At 47.0% G+C, this 15,087-nt stretch overlaps 1 protein-coding gene across 9 annotated transcripts in view; it reads right to left on the minus strand.

Moving 5' to 3' along the window:
* The window catches only part of ATP6V1C2 (ATPase H+ transporting V1 subunit C2), a 76,458-nt gene that overhangs the window by 29,061 nt on the left and 32,310 nt on the right, over positions 1-15,087 (minus strand). The window lies entirely within an intron of this gene.

Raw genomic sequence — 15,087 nt, forward strand, 5'->3', positions numbered from 1 at the left:
CAGCTCCCCGGTTCCTGGGATCTATCGCATGGTATTTTGCTGAGTGGCTGTATCGTAAGTATTTCCCTACTCGTGGACACGTGGGTTGTTTCCCCCGTGATAGGATGTTGCAACGATACCCGTATTTTGCCCACTTGTGTAGGCAGAATGAGCTGTTAAAGAATAACTAGTGGAATACAAGGTATAAACATTGGTAATTTTAACAAACAGGCCAAGCAACTCTCCAAATACGCAGAGCCGGCATACACCCCCACCAACATTGGGCAAGAGTACCTGCTTCCCTAAACCGTCGCCAACATCAGGTGTCATGAATGTTTCATCTCTGCTGATCTGATAGCTGAAAAATTATATTGCATTGTTGCTCTGATTTGCATCTCTTTGATCATCACAGAGGCCAGACATCATTTCCATAGGTTCGCTGACACTATAAATGGTCTGTTTTCTTCTTCTGTGAACAGCACGTTCGTGCCCTCCTTTGCTGGTTCTTCTGTTGGTTTTGTTCCTTTTTTAAAAAAAACTACTGGGGCGCCTGGGTGGCTCAGTTGGTTAAGCAACTGCCTTCGGCTCAGGTCATGATCCTGGAGTCCCGGGATCAAGTCCTGCATCGGGCTCCCTGCTCCGCGGGGAGTCTGCTTCTCCCTCTGACCCTCCCCCCTCTCATGTGCTCTCTCTCTCTCTCTCATTCTCTCTGTCTCAAATAAATAAATAAAATCTTTAAAAATAAATAAATAAAAATACTGACTTGTAAGGGCTCTTAAGTATCTCAGGAACTCAACTCTTGAGGAAGTTCTTTGAACTGGGTAACATCCCCACTTGAAAGGTGAAAACATGAAGACTTACACTGCCGAAAGTCACCCTGTGCAGGGTGACACATGTCAAAGCAGAAACAGATCCCAAATCTACCCGACTCCAAAGTCCCTGCTCTTCAACGCTAGTTTAAATTACACTCGGCACTTTCCTCTAAAGCACTTGATGAAGATGTATACTAATCCGTAAGGGAGGATGTGCAAATCGTATCTTTAATTAAAAAAGCAATGTGAACACTGTGTAATCTTTTTTTTTTTTTTTAAGATTTTATTTATTTGACAGAGAGAGAGACAGCGAGAGAGGGAACACAAGCAGGGGGAGTGGGAGAGGGAAAAGCAGGCCCCCTGCTGAGCAGGGAGCCCGATGTGGGGCTCGATCCCAGGACCCTGGGACCATGACCCCAGCCGAAGGCAGACGCCCAATGACTGAGCCAATCTTGACTGGGGTCTTGGGTACATCACTGTCTGTCTCGCTGATGTAACTAGAGGAATTCTGGAGTTACCTTCAGAAGGCTTGCAAATTCCGGGGGGAAGGCTTGAACCATAAATTGTGGTTAATTTGGGCCAATTTCAGCTCTTAGCACAGTAGCAGCAACCCCTTCCCAACCCTCAGCCACATGGGAGGCCGCTGTCTGTTCCTGGAGCAACTTGCACACAATCTGTAGGAGCCAGGGTGGGCGTAAAAGACCCTGTTCTCGAGATACTGGGGATCTGTGTTCTGATTGCTGCTTCTGATCACAGAGGTACAAAGAGGGGGGTGGTCAGTGTAGTTACCCACCCCCCAAAGCCACAAACTCCTCCCCCTTCAGCTACACAGACTTCCAAGGGACTTAAAGAGCCTGTGTCTTTCCCTGCCCTTCATTTTTCTTTTTCCCATTTTGGGAGCCAGACATGAAGATTAACATTCAAAAACAACTGTGCATATGGGGAACATCAGAGAGTGAGTGTTCAAATCCAGGGAAGGGCTCAGAAAAGACCTGAGGACATAAGTTTATACCTCAGGCTGATCCTTGGCACGGAGAGAGCCTACAACAATTTAAAGTAGTAATAATAAGCAAAACTAATACCAAAAAAAACCCCAGCAAACCCAGTGAAGGAGGATATGATTTCCAGAATTACCACATTAGTAGATTCAAATGTCCAGTGCTCAATAAAAAATCATAAGGCAAAGAAACAGGAGAGTATGGCCTATTCAGAGGAAAGAAAGAAATGAATATGAGCTGTCTCCGAAAAAGAAATGATGGCAGATCTACCAGAGACTTAAAAAATGACTGTTTTAAAGATGCTCAAAGAACTAGAGAAAACGAGGAGAAAGTTAAGAAAATAAACTATGAACAAAATGGAAATATCTATAAAGAGATAATACCCCCCCAAAAAAATTCTGGGGCTGAAAAGTATAACTGAAATGAAAATTTCACTAGAGGGATTCCAAGGCAGATTTGAGCAGAAAGACTCAGCAAACTTGAAGACAGGACTTGAAATTGTCAAGAAAGAGAAAAGATTGAAGAAAAGTGAATAGAGCCTAAGGGACCTGCAGAACACAGCAAATGCACCAATATGTGCATTGTGGGAGTCCCAAAAGAAGGAGAGAGAGAAAGGGACAGGAGACTATTTGAAAAAATAAGAACAAAGCCGAAGGACTCACACTTCCTGATTTCAAAGCTTACTATAAATCTACAGTAATGAAAATAGTGTGGTACTGGCATAAAGACAGACATAATAGACCAATAGAACAGAATAGAGATCCCAGAAATAAACCCTCATATATATCAAGTGATTTTTGACAAAGATGCCAACACCGTTCAATAGGGAAAGAAGAGCTGTTTCAACATATGGTGCTGGAAAAGCTGGATATCCACCCATAAAAGAATGAAGCTGGACCCCCACCTCACACCATATATAAAAATTAACTCAAAATAGATCAAAGACCTAAACGAAAGACCTAAAACTATAAAACTAAAACTATAGAATAAAACATAGGGTCAAAGCTTCGTGACACTGGATTGAGCAACGATTTCTTGGGTATGACACCAAACGCACCGGCAAGGAAAAAAAGAAACTGGACCTGATGAAAATTTAAAACTTTGTGCATCAAAAATATCAGCAGAACACAAAGGCGTCGCACAGAATGGGAGCAAATGTTTGTTTGTTATATATCTGATAAGGGAGTAATATCCAGCATATAGAGAGAATTCCTAAAACTAAATCACATAAAAACAAACAACTCCACTCAAAAATGGGCATAGGACTTAAATAGGTATTTGTCCAAAGAAAATAAAAGGCCAACAAGCACCTGACAAAATGCTCAAAATCGCTAATCAGCACTAATGGCGGGGAGATCGGTAAAAATGGGGAGCAACAAACAGCTCATAAACATTTAGGATAAAAGCTCAAACTCACTCGCTGTGAGTTATTTTTCACTTATCAGATTGGCATATTGCAAAGCTTTATGATTTCAGCCCTGGCAAGTACCCTGGAAGACTGGCACGCCAATGCCCTGTGGATACGAGGTATCTACTGCTACGGCCCACTCACCAGAGTATTTTCAGAGCAACTATCAGAAGTTCTTAACACATAAGATATTTCTGCCCAGGAATTTCACCTCTAGGAATTGATTCTTCTGATAATCTTTGCTCCTGTGCACAAAACCATCTACGCAAAGATGTGTGCTACGGCCTGGTCTGTGACTGCAAAGACAGGAAGCCATCTCTGTGGTACCAACAAGGGACCCAGGTGATGATAATGGAGCACCAAGAAGTCTCCAAAGCAGAACGAGGAAGGTCTCTTATGGATGGCCACGAAAGGCTGTACCTCTTGGAGTAAAGGGGGGAAAGAAAATCATAAGTAGTATCTGTGGTTATGGTCACCTTTTTGTAAAAACAAAATGAAAAGACATACAAAAAAAACCACTTGTATTATGCATGGAAAAATCTAGAAAGACTGGCACTATATTGTTGAAATGGCTTTCTTTGGGGAATAGATTTGCAGAGGGGGGGGATGTGGATTTTAAAATTATCAGCATGCATTAATAATAAAAAAAGAAGAATGGCGTTGCAAATAAAACAGAGCGATAAAGTATATAAAGTACTAAGTCAAGAGCATGCCTCCTGGGCTCAGCTGGTTAAGATTTCTTTCAAATTAATCTTGCCAGTCAAATGGGGAGCCAAGGGGAGAAAGTGAAGAAGATGGAGGCACCATCCAGGTGTGAGGCAGGGCAGGTAGGGTTCTGATAGGGGGGCAGGCCTTCAGGAGCTGGGCAGGCTGAATCCAGATGCTAGGAACCTGGGGGGTGAGGGGTCAGGGGAGGGGGGCTGCCTGTGGCCAGGTGTGCAATGAAAATGCTCTGTTCTTTCCTTCTGAGAACACCACGGGGCACCGCTCAGCGCTGCTGATTTTCGGGCCCTGGGCTCCAAGGGGGCCATTCCCCGGGGCCCTTGGGACACAGGATGGCTCAAGAGCTGAGAGCCCAGTGGGACAGGGACCCGAGAGATCTCTGTCTAACCTCCTGTCCTCCTGCAATCCCACGCTCATCTGACCATCTGTCGTGCAGGGGCCCAGGCCCACCCCAGATGGATGATGGGTACACAGTAGAGGGCTGATCTTCACTCACGGGAGTGCCCCTGTCCCAGGGCCCCAAGCACAGAGGACATTCTTCCTGAAGGGTGGCCCCACTGCAACCATGCACAGCGAAGCTTCGTGTGTTTCCTCCCTCCAGAGCACCCCTGTGGACCCAGCACCCCACCTCGGCGGGAGGACCGCCCCCCACCTGCCCCACGCCCTTGCCTTGTGGGAAGAAGGGCTGAGTCTCACACCCAGTTCTCCATGAAGGGAGCATGGCTGTCAGTTTCCCAGGCCCTGAGTGCATCCACGGGAAGGGAAACAGGGCTCCCCCCCTTTCCCTGGGTTTTTTGGATAATTCAGGCCAAAGCAGACTGATGTTGGTCTGGTTTTCAGAAATGACTCCATGCTGGGGAGGAGAGGGCCCACAGGCTGCTGGGAGGGGCAGAGGAAGTTTCCATAGGGTTTGGAAGCAAGAGTAACAATAGCTTTTACCTAGTGAGCTGACCTCGGGCCCGGGCACTTTGTGTACATATATACATACATATCTATAAACCAATGACAAACAAGGCAAGGCCACAGTGAGCTCAGGAAGCTGAGGTTCAGAGAGACCAAGACCCTTGCCCGAGATCCCTTTGCTGGTGACCCTGACATTAACTAGTACTGTCCCCATGCCCCGCCCCTGGCACAAGCCTCTGCCCACCACACCAACCACTCTCAGCACTCCAGCGGCCAATGTGTCCCTCTCTGGATAACCAAAACCCCAAGCACACCCCACAGATGGAGGGGCTCTGACCGGCCCAGCCTTCCTCTGTGGCCACACAGGAACCCAGAGAAGTGAGGCCCAGAAGCTTCCACACCGTGGTGACTCACTGAGCCCCTGGGCACCTCACCCTGCTCCTTTGTCTCCGCTTCCTCCTCGGCCAAACAACAAAGAAATCAACATGCCTTGCAGCAATCATCAGGAACATGTGACTGGACTGTGATTCTGTGACTTTGTTTTAATAAAAATAAAGGTCCAGTGAGGCCTCTGAGATGGTTCCCCTCTCTGGACGGCTTTGGAGGGCTCTGGCCACAGAGATACCGTGCTTTGAATTCTGGCCTTGCTTTTGAGAAGCTGGAAGTCGCAAAAATGGACTGGTATTTCCATCTTTAGAGGGATCCCCTCCGTACACTGTGTGTAAAGCCATTTAGCAAAATCGCCCGTCACTCAGAACAGAATTTGCTTTGGCCAAGTTGGCATTATGTAGCTTGATTCACCCACACCTCGGCTGGTAATCCCTGGTCCTCTTCAAAAGCCCATCTATCCTCAGAGAAAATTTACCCCCTAAACGGCTAGGGACAAGGAAGGCGCCTGGTTCTTGAGTGTTACTGACATGCTCTGGGGTCCTGCAGGCTTTTAGGGGTCATGGGGCAGTCCTCTGGGCATCTGGATTAGAAGGGCGACTGGAATTTGTTTGAGTTCTGAAGCATTTTCTAGAAAAGTCAATGCACCAAGCAGCCTGGGCACCATGCCCAAATGCAGGGGCCCCATTCACACCGAGCTGGGCCCAGGGCACACAATGTAAAGAGCGCCCCCAGAGTTGTGCGACCTGCAGCCCACCCCGGAGGATGAATGGACAGAGGCCAGAGCAGGCAAATCACAAAAACAGAACAAAAAATGGCCGGTGAGCCCCTGAAAATATGCTCCCTCTTGCTGGTTAGCCAGGAAATACCCATTAAAACCACCACCCATCATTTGCATTTAGCCAGGTAAACCGGCGCAAGATTTAAAGGCGCTACATGGACAAGGGGATGGCAAAACAGAACTGCTGCCCCAGCTCACTGGGAAACAATCTAGCAGTGTGTACAAACGGCTCGAAGTACGCACGCCTATATCCTTCGAACCAGTCATTCCACTTTCAGAAATTCCACTGTAGGACATAGCCAAAAATGAAGCTAAAGCTTTACGTGAAGGTATTAATCAGGGTATTACTATATAAGAGAATGAAGTATTTTATGACCGCGAGAAATAAAATGAAAGAAGCCCTCCGCCACTAAAAGTCCTTGTCATGAGGGGCGCCTGGGTGGCTCAGCCATTGTCTGCCTTCGGCTCAGATCATGATCCCTGGTCCTGGGATCGAGCCCCACATCGGGGTCCCTGCAGGGGGACCTGCTTTTCCCACCCCCACTGCTTGTGTTCCCTTTCTCACTGTGTCTCTGTCAAATAAATAAGTAAAATCTTTTAAAAACAAACAAACAAACAAACAAGCCCTTGACATGAGAGTCCTGCCTGGGAAGGGTGACTAGAATATAAGCCACTTACCCAGAATCGTCTCGTGGGGCATGGAGGAAGAGCCTTTAGAGACCCAGGAGAGGTGGGGACCTACTCGAGGTCACACAGCCCTTAGGTAGCAGACTGGGGCAAAAACAAGACCTCAGTTTTAGAGTAATTAATTGAATTTAATAACTTTTTTTTTTTAAACCTCTCATTTAAATCTGTTGTCTGTTTGCACCAAGAGAATCTTTTTTTTTTTTTTTAAGTAAGAAGACAGCTGGGGCACCTGAGTGGCTCAGTGGGTTAAGCATCTGCCTTCGGCTCAGGTCTCCTGGGTTCGAGCCCCCCATCAGGCTCCCCGCAGAATGGGGAGTCTGTTTCTCCCTCTGCCTCAGCCTCTCCCCCTGGCTTGTGCTCTCTCTCGATCACTCCCTTTCTCAAATTACAAAAAAAAAGGAAGAAGAAAGCAACAGACCGCTGAGGCGAGCATTTCCCCAATGTTGCAGAGGTGCTGGGGCTTCTGCAGAGCCCTGCCAGCCAACCCTACAGGACTTGTCCCATAGTCGATCACCTTCTAGGGCCTCGTCAACACACATTTCAGGGCCAATCTGCAGGGAAGGTGTTTCCTCTCTTGGTTTCCCTGAAAATATCCAGGCTTTCTATTTGCCTGAAATGCCCCCAACAGGCAAATCCATGGAGTGAGTGGCCAATGACCAGGGGTTGGGGGAGTGGAGGGGTGGGGGTGGTAGTGGAGGAGGGAGTGGGTGGTGACTGACAGGCATGGGGGTTCCTTCTGAGATATGACCACGTTCTGGAATCAGATGGTGGTGATGGTTACTTTGTAAATATAACGGAGACCAATGAATAGTACACATCAAAGAGGTAACTATTACAGTGTGTGAGTTATATCTTAATTTTTAAAAACAAGCCCCCACCTTTCTCTTGGCTTTGAAGGTGAAGACCCAGCCTGGAGGAGAATGTCAAGGACAGACTTGGCCCTTTACACTGGATGTCATCACCTTCTCCACAGTTCCTTGGCTCTGCACCCTTCTTTTCCATCACCGGTGGATTTTATAGTTACTACAATCTGTCCGAGCCCTGCCCTGGGTCACTGTCCTAGGCAGGCCACACCATCTTTCTCCATGTTTCCTTCAAAAGCCTCCTCTCTGCTTGTCTTGCCTCTCCTAATCTGGCCCCCTCCTGTCCATCCCACCCACGGCAACCCGGCAAATCTCTAAAACTACACAGCTTAGCGTGCCATTGTGTTTAAACTATGTCAGCGGTCTCCCGAGAAGTTCAAATATTGACGCTCAAGCTCCTTGGCAGAGTTTCCAAGGAGCACATCTGCCTATCCGGCCTCCTCCTTCTCTACCCAGCCAACCCTGCCCTTCCCGCACCAGCCTTCTGGAGGCACCTGGGATATCCTGAGCCACCTGGATGCTACTCACCGTTTGTAACAGCCCAAGCGCCCCTCCTTGTGGCAAGTCACCCCTAACAAATACAACACAGTGTCGGGTAACACCCCCACCCAATACATGTTGCTTCTTGCACTCAATAAAAAACATACTGCGTCCATTACGTCCCAGGCGGTGTTACAGGGAGATAGTAGTGAACAAACCGACCACAGCAGCTGCCCTTGTGGGGCTTACTAGAAACTTCCCCCCAGCACGTCACTTATGATGCTATCCAAAGGGTTGGTTTCCTTATCTGGGTACTCCATCAAAACAAACAGGTCTCTGAGAAATGATTAATTGTACCACCACTAGCTCCAGCAAAAATACAGTGGTTCTTGGAAAATACACAGATGCCCAGCAAATGCTGCCTGGATGGACGAGTGCCTAGGACGGGAAGCAGGTGTTAGATCGGCGCTCCTCAGAGCCAACACGGTCCGAGGCCATCTTTGTTTTGTTCATGCATCACACAGGATTAAAATGATCTCTTCACCCATCTACCCCATCTCCCAGAATGTGAACTTTCCAAAGAATGGCCATTTCCTTAACACCACCACCTCGGCATTCCCTATGCCTACAAAATACTAAGTACTCAATGCAATTGAAATAGCAAGTTTAGCCCATGATAAGGGGGCCAGGACCTGGGACCACATCGGACCCCATGCTTTAGAAGGTCCCAATGTGGCCTTCCTCCAAGCCAAGTCCATCCCATGGGGTCAGGAAGGAATCCAAAGATTTGAGGGTCAAAAGGGATGTGTGTACCCACACTTTGTGTGTCCAGGACCCTAGCTGCCTCAATGGGTAGGTATTTACCTAAGAGAAACTAAAACATATGTCAATACAAAGATTGTACACATGAACGTTCCTAACACCTTTCTTTTTAATAGTCCAAAACTGGGGTGCCTGGCTGGCACAGTTGGTTGAGCGTCCAGCTCTTGATTTGGGCTCAGGTGATGCTCTCAGGCTTGTGAGATGGAGCCCCGCAACAGGTTCCATGCTCAGCGGGGAGTCTGCTTGAGATTCTCTCTCCCCCTCTCCCTCTGCCCCTCCCCCCATCAAACGCTGGTGCACGCGCTCTCTCTCTCTCTCAAACAAACAAACAAACAAATATCCCAAACTGGAAGGCATCTAAATGACCCCCAACAGGTGAATGGATAAATAAATTGGGGCTCATCCCTGAAACAGAATACTACTCAGCAGTAAATAATGACTGTTAATAGACACACAACATGGGTAAACCTCAAATGATGATGTGGAATGGAAAACTCAGACCAAAAAAGGTATATACTGTATCATTCTATTTGTATCAATGTTCTAAAAGATGCAAGTAGTCTTATAGTGACAGAAAGCCTATCAATGTTGAAGGAGCTGTGAGAAAGAAATTGATTAGAAAGGGGCACAAAGAACCTTTTGGCAGGGAAGGGATATGTTCATTATCTTGACTGTGGTGATGCTTTCACTGATGTGTCTATTTCAAAACTCATCAAATTGGACACTTTGAAAACTCGCTATCTATTGCTTGTCATTTATGTCTAAATAGAGCCATTGATGAAAAAAAAAAAAAAAAGCTACTATACCCAGGTAGCACTTCTGAGCTGTCAAGTTCATAAAAACCCAACATTTGACAACACATTTTAAGAGAAAGGTCTAGGGAGGGCGCCTGGGTGGCTCAGTTGGTTGAGCGACTGCCTTCGGCTCAGGTCATGATCCTGGAGTCCCTGGATCGAGTCCCGCATCGGGCTCCCTGCTCGGCGAGGAGCCTGCTTCTCCCTCTGACCCTCCCCCATCTCATGTACTCTCTCTCTCTCTCTCTCATTCTCTCTCTCTCAAATAAATAAATAAAATCTTTAAAAATAAATAAATAAAGAGAGAGAAAGGTTTAGGGAAATGCAGACTCTTCTTCATTGCAGGTGGAAATGCAAAATGGTCAATGCAGAGAAATCTGGCAACATCCATCAAAATTACAAAAGCATATGAGCCTCGGACTCAGCAGTTTGCTCCTGAGAATTCACCATGCAGATACACCTGCACACCCTTCCATGCAAAGTAATAGCAGAGGGGCCAAGATTATATACTGCAGTACACTGTTGGTAACCGCTCCCTTCCCCATAAGCATAAATAAGCCAGCATCCATCTCTGGGGCTGCTTAATACTAAACTATGATGCCTCTCGCATGTGGAATGCTAGGTAGCTCAGAAGAGAGACAGCTCCTTATGAACCAACCCGAGAAATCCCCCAGGATATACTGCTAAGTGAGAAATAAGCAAGATACATAACAGCATGTGTGGATTACTATTTTGTGTTTAAAAAGGGGGAAGATAAAGATATATACTGAAATTTTCTTGTGTTTGCATTAGGAAGCACCGAAAATGTATCCAAGCAATTCGTAACACTGGTTTTAAGCAGGGGCCAGGGAAGGGGTCAGATGGGGGGCGGGGAGGGGAGCGGAGGGGAGACAGTGTTAAGGGGGATTTTTCATTGTTTTTTATCTTGGATACATGTGAATGTACTACCTGTTTGGAAAAAAAAATTTTTTTTTATTATAAACTTTTTAATATACATTTAGAGTCCCTGGCCTGGAGATCGACTTCCTTGAAGCACGTTGAGATTAAATGGAGTCATGGCTCGTAAAGAGCTCACTGAACAGTAGCAGCATTCCTCACCATCTCCAGCCTGCCTGCCTCAGAATCACCCTGAGCCTCCAAAAATCCAGATTCCGAGGGCGCCTGGGTAGCTCAGTTGGTTAAGCGTCCGACTCTTGATTTCAGCTCAAGGTCGTCCTCAGGGTCTTGAGATGGAGGCCTGCATCAGGCTCCATGCTCAGCACAGAGTCTGCTTAAGTTTCTCTCTCCCTCTGCCCCTCACCTCTGTGCTCTCTCTCGAATAAATAAATAAAATCTTTAGAAAATTAAAATAAAATAAAATAAATAAAATGCAGGTTCCGGGACCCCGCCCCAGATGCGCCCAATCAGAATCCCTGGGGGGTGGTGCCCAAGGACCTGTATTTTTTTTTTTTAAAGTTCCCAGGGGATCATATGGGCTGAAAGAGGAGGTCCATGACCTCCTGATGGGGCAGATGAGGGACATGTATTCAGTCCATATTTACTCAGCTCCCACTATGAGTCAGGCGCTGTTCCAGAACCTGCTTTCTTGGGGCTTATATTCTACAGGAAACACGCAAAGACCAACAAGAAAAGTATTAAATAGTAGCATATGGAATGCAAGTATCAAAACAGGTTGACCTGGCAGGACTAGGCAGACAGCTAGGCTGGAGAAGGGCTCTCTGAAGGAGGTGACATTTAACCTGAGATGGGGATGACAAGAAGGAACCCGCCCTGCAAGGGTGGGGGGCCTTCCGGGTCAAGGGAAGCTTAAGCGTGACCCAGAGCAGGATGGAGCCAGGGTGGTGGCGGGGTGGGGGGTGCATGAAGGAGGATCTGAGGGCCCGACTCGTTAGGGCTCTGGAAGCCAGGGTCCAGAGCATGGATTCTATACGGAAGGCACTGGAAAAGCCACAGAAAGGTTTCAAGCACCAAAGTCATGTGATGGGGTGTTTTGAAAAAAGACGACTCCGGCTGCCATGGGGGGAGTGGCTCAGTGGGAAGCAGGGCTGGGGGCGGGGAGGTGGGGGAGTTTGTTGCAGGAATCCAGGGACAGGGGGAAGATGGCTTGTGTGAAGGTGTGGCTCTGGACATGCCGAGACGTGGATGGCTACAGGCCAAGTTTGGAAGGTGGTGCCCGGGGGCTCCATCCTTACTGGAGTCCCAAGTGGACCATGGGCCTGGAAGGAACACCAGATGCCTGAGCAGCAGGTGCGTGGGCCCACGAGCCTTCGACTGAGGTGGGAAGGGCCCCAGAGAGGAGACCCTATATACGTATGCTGTCTGCTGAGAATGATATTCACTAGGACATGAAGCCAATTCCAAAAAAGGACCATTTAAAGCTGCCCCTTAAGCTCTTGAGAACAAGAAAAGGCTAAGTGGCTTCCATCTAGTTGAGGTGTGAAGAGCCAACAGAGGGCCGAGCGAACCAACGTGGTTGGGCTGAGGTCTGGACGAGGGTGGAGCCATGGGTCCCAGGAGCTGGGCAAGATCTAAGATGGAAGTGAGTGCCTTATACTAAATTTAGCCTCTAGAGGATTATTTTGTGGATTTCACAAAGGAGCCTCCGGCTGCCCCTGACCCCAGGCCTGCTGCATATAAAGCAGCCGACCCACATTCCTTCCCTGCTGGCCCGACTTCTGGTTCAGTGAGAGCTGCTGGGAGAGCTGGGTGGTGGAGGGAGGGGGACTGTCAGGGCCTGAGTCACCTCAGGCAAAGCAGAGTGTCACAGCAGGGCCTGAAGGAAGGGATGCAGGCAGGCAGGCAGGGGGGAAGCGACCTGCCCTGGCTCAGGCCTGGGACAGAAGCAGGTAGACCAGGTTAAGGCCGGACCCGCTGATCGGCTACATGACTTTGCACAAGGAGCTTCGCTCGGGGAACATCAATATTCTCATTTATAACGGGTGGATAGTCACCCGGTTCACAGGACGGTGGCAAAGATTTCGTGAGGAAATGAAAGAAATAAGAAGCGCCTAATACAGCGCCTGGCCCACAACAAGGGCTCGGTGAAAGGCAGTCGCCAGAACAGGGTGGAGGGCAACTCCAGACAGAAAACAGGACTGAGGCACACACACCACCAAGTGATAAGCCCCAATGGAGTGACAACTGTCATGGCCTTCGTGCCTCCAGCACGAGCGGAAAACTGCAACACGTATGAAAGCGTGGACAGAGTAGATATGAAAATCCTTGCAACTGTTGTTCCTATAAACACGTATCAGCTCTAGACAATGAGAACGAGAGAATGCACCATCCTAGGCACCCAGGGACACTCAGGAAAAGCAGCAATAGAGGAGGTCCCAAGGAATGCAGGTGTTCAAGCCCCACCTCAGACCTACTGAATCAGAAATTCTGGACGTGGAGTCCTGTAATCTAAATGTTGTATGGGGGAGGGAGGCGCAGAGAGAATCCTAAGCAGGCTCCATGCCCAGCGAGGAGCCCAATGGGGGGCTCGATCCCACGACCCTGAGATTATGACCCCAGCTGAAATCAGGAGTCGGACACTTGACTGAGCCACCCAGGTGCCCCTCCAGTAATCTATTTCTTAACAAATCTTCCAGATGATTCTGAGGCACACTGCAGTTTAAGAGCCACTGATTTAAGTGGCCTGGCAGTGGCATGCCAGGTGTTAACTGTGGAGCTTGTAAGAAATGCAGAGTCCCAGGCTCAGCCCAGACCCACTGAGTCAGGATTTCCATTTTATCAAGATCCCCAGGGCGTTCATCTGTGTGTGTGTGAGCAGCTCTGTCTAGAGCTCTAGCCCAACGCTGTCTAACAGAAATGTAATTGAGCCACACGTCATTTAAAAATTTCTAGTAGGGGTGCCTGGGTGGCTCAGTCGTTAAGCGTCTGCCTTCGGCTCCGGTCATGATCCCGGGGTCCTGGGATCAAGCCCCCCATTGGGCTCCCTGCTCCACGGGAAGCCTGCTTCTCCCTCTCCCACTCACCTGCTTATGTTCCCTCTCTCGCTGTGTCTCTGTCAAATAAATAAATAAAATCTTTATAAATAAATAAATAAATAAAAATTTCTAGTAGCCACATTAAAAAAAATAACAGAGAAATTAATTTTAATAATATATTTTATGTAACCCAATATCCAAATATTATTGTTTCAACAGGTATTAGGAATTTTTTTGAGGGGGGTACTAAGTCTTTCAAATGTGATGCTTCATACTTTACACATCTCATTTAATTAGCCACCTCTCAAATGCTCAAAGGTCCCCCGTGGCTAGCGGATGCCTTGTGAACAATATGGAGCACAGAGTAAAATTTCCAAATTCTTTTTACGAAGCCATCATCATTTTTACACTGATATTTCTTTCTAATTTTGTGCTGTCATACGACAGACCCATTTAATATTGTGGTTAAAATGAGGACTCTAGAGCCAGACTCTCTCTAACCCTAACCCTAACCCCTAACCCTAACCCTAACCCTTAACCCCTAACCCTAACCCTAACTCTGGACTCTGGGGTCAGACTCTCTGGCCTCTCACCTTAGCTTCAATAAGGAAATTCAGTTAAGTTTGTGGGTCATGAAATTAAGACATGAAAATCCCTATTTATAAACAGTAAACATTTCAAGAAAAGATCTCATTTCTAATAGCAACTACATAAAAAATAAAATTTGGGGGAGAAGAGTCAATGAGATACTGTGCAGGACCTTTGCTGAATGAAACATGAAAGCTCTCTTCCAGAGGAACAAGAAAAAGAAGTCAACTGAAAGATGCACTGTGCTCATGGAAATACTCAAAATGGTAAGGATGTTAATCCCCCCTAATTTCAGTGTAATCTCAAATGAATTATCAGTAGGATCTTTGCACCAACCATGTGAAAGGTTCTGTCCTAAATGCTTGGGATATATCTAAATTAAAAAAAAAAAAAAAAAAAATCTGTGCTTAGTAGATAACCTCCCAGTAAGGTCTTTAAGGTTTGTAAATATTAGGGCTGGAGCGTGAATGTATGTGTATTTTTTGTTTTGTTTTACCAAGGAAGAATTACACAAAACCCTCATAAGGATTGCCTGTGGGGAGAACACCTGGGGTAAACTGCAACTTTCTTTTTTTACCTTTGTATACCATTTAAATTTTTAAATGTTTACAAATACTTTATAAAATGCCAATGTTTATCTGAGCAATGAGTAAGACATGAGTAAGACATTTTAAAATGTGTGTATTTAAAAAAATCGTAACGATGATGATTGGTGAATCTGGATCAAGGCTCTATCCTTCCTCTGCTGCCCTGAGACATTCCAGCTCTTTCTAGGCGCATCTCTCTGGGCACGTTTGGTTCCTCATATGGAACACCAAGGCATTAGATTCGCTCTCTAAGGGTCTGTGCAGTTCTAATATTTCTCGATTCTTTCTTCCATTCATGCATTCAGCTGGTTTTGGAGGGCCTACAATGTTACAGGTGCAAAGG

Source organism: Leptonychotes weddellii, chromosome 10 (genome assembly GCF_054177405.1).
Source record: "Leptonychotes weddellii isolate Sample4059 chromosome 10, ASM5417740v2, whole genome shotgun sequence".
In the NCBI taxonomy this organism is placed as follows: Eukaryota; Metazoa; Chordata; class Mammalia; order Carnivora; family Phocidae; genus Leptonychotes; species Leptonychotes weddellii.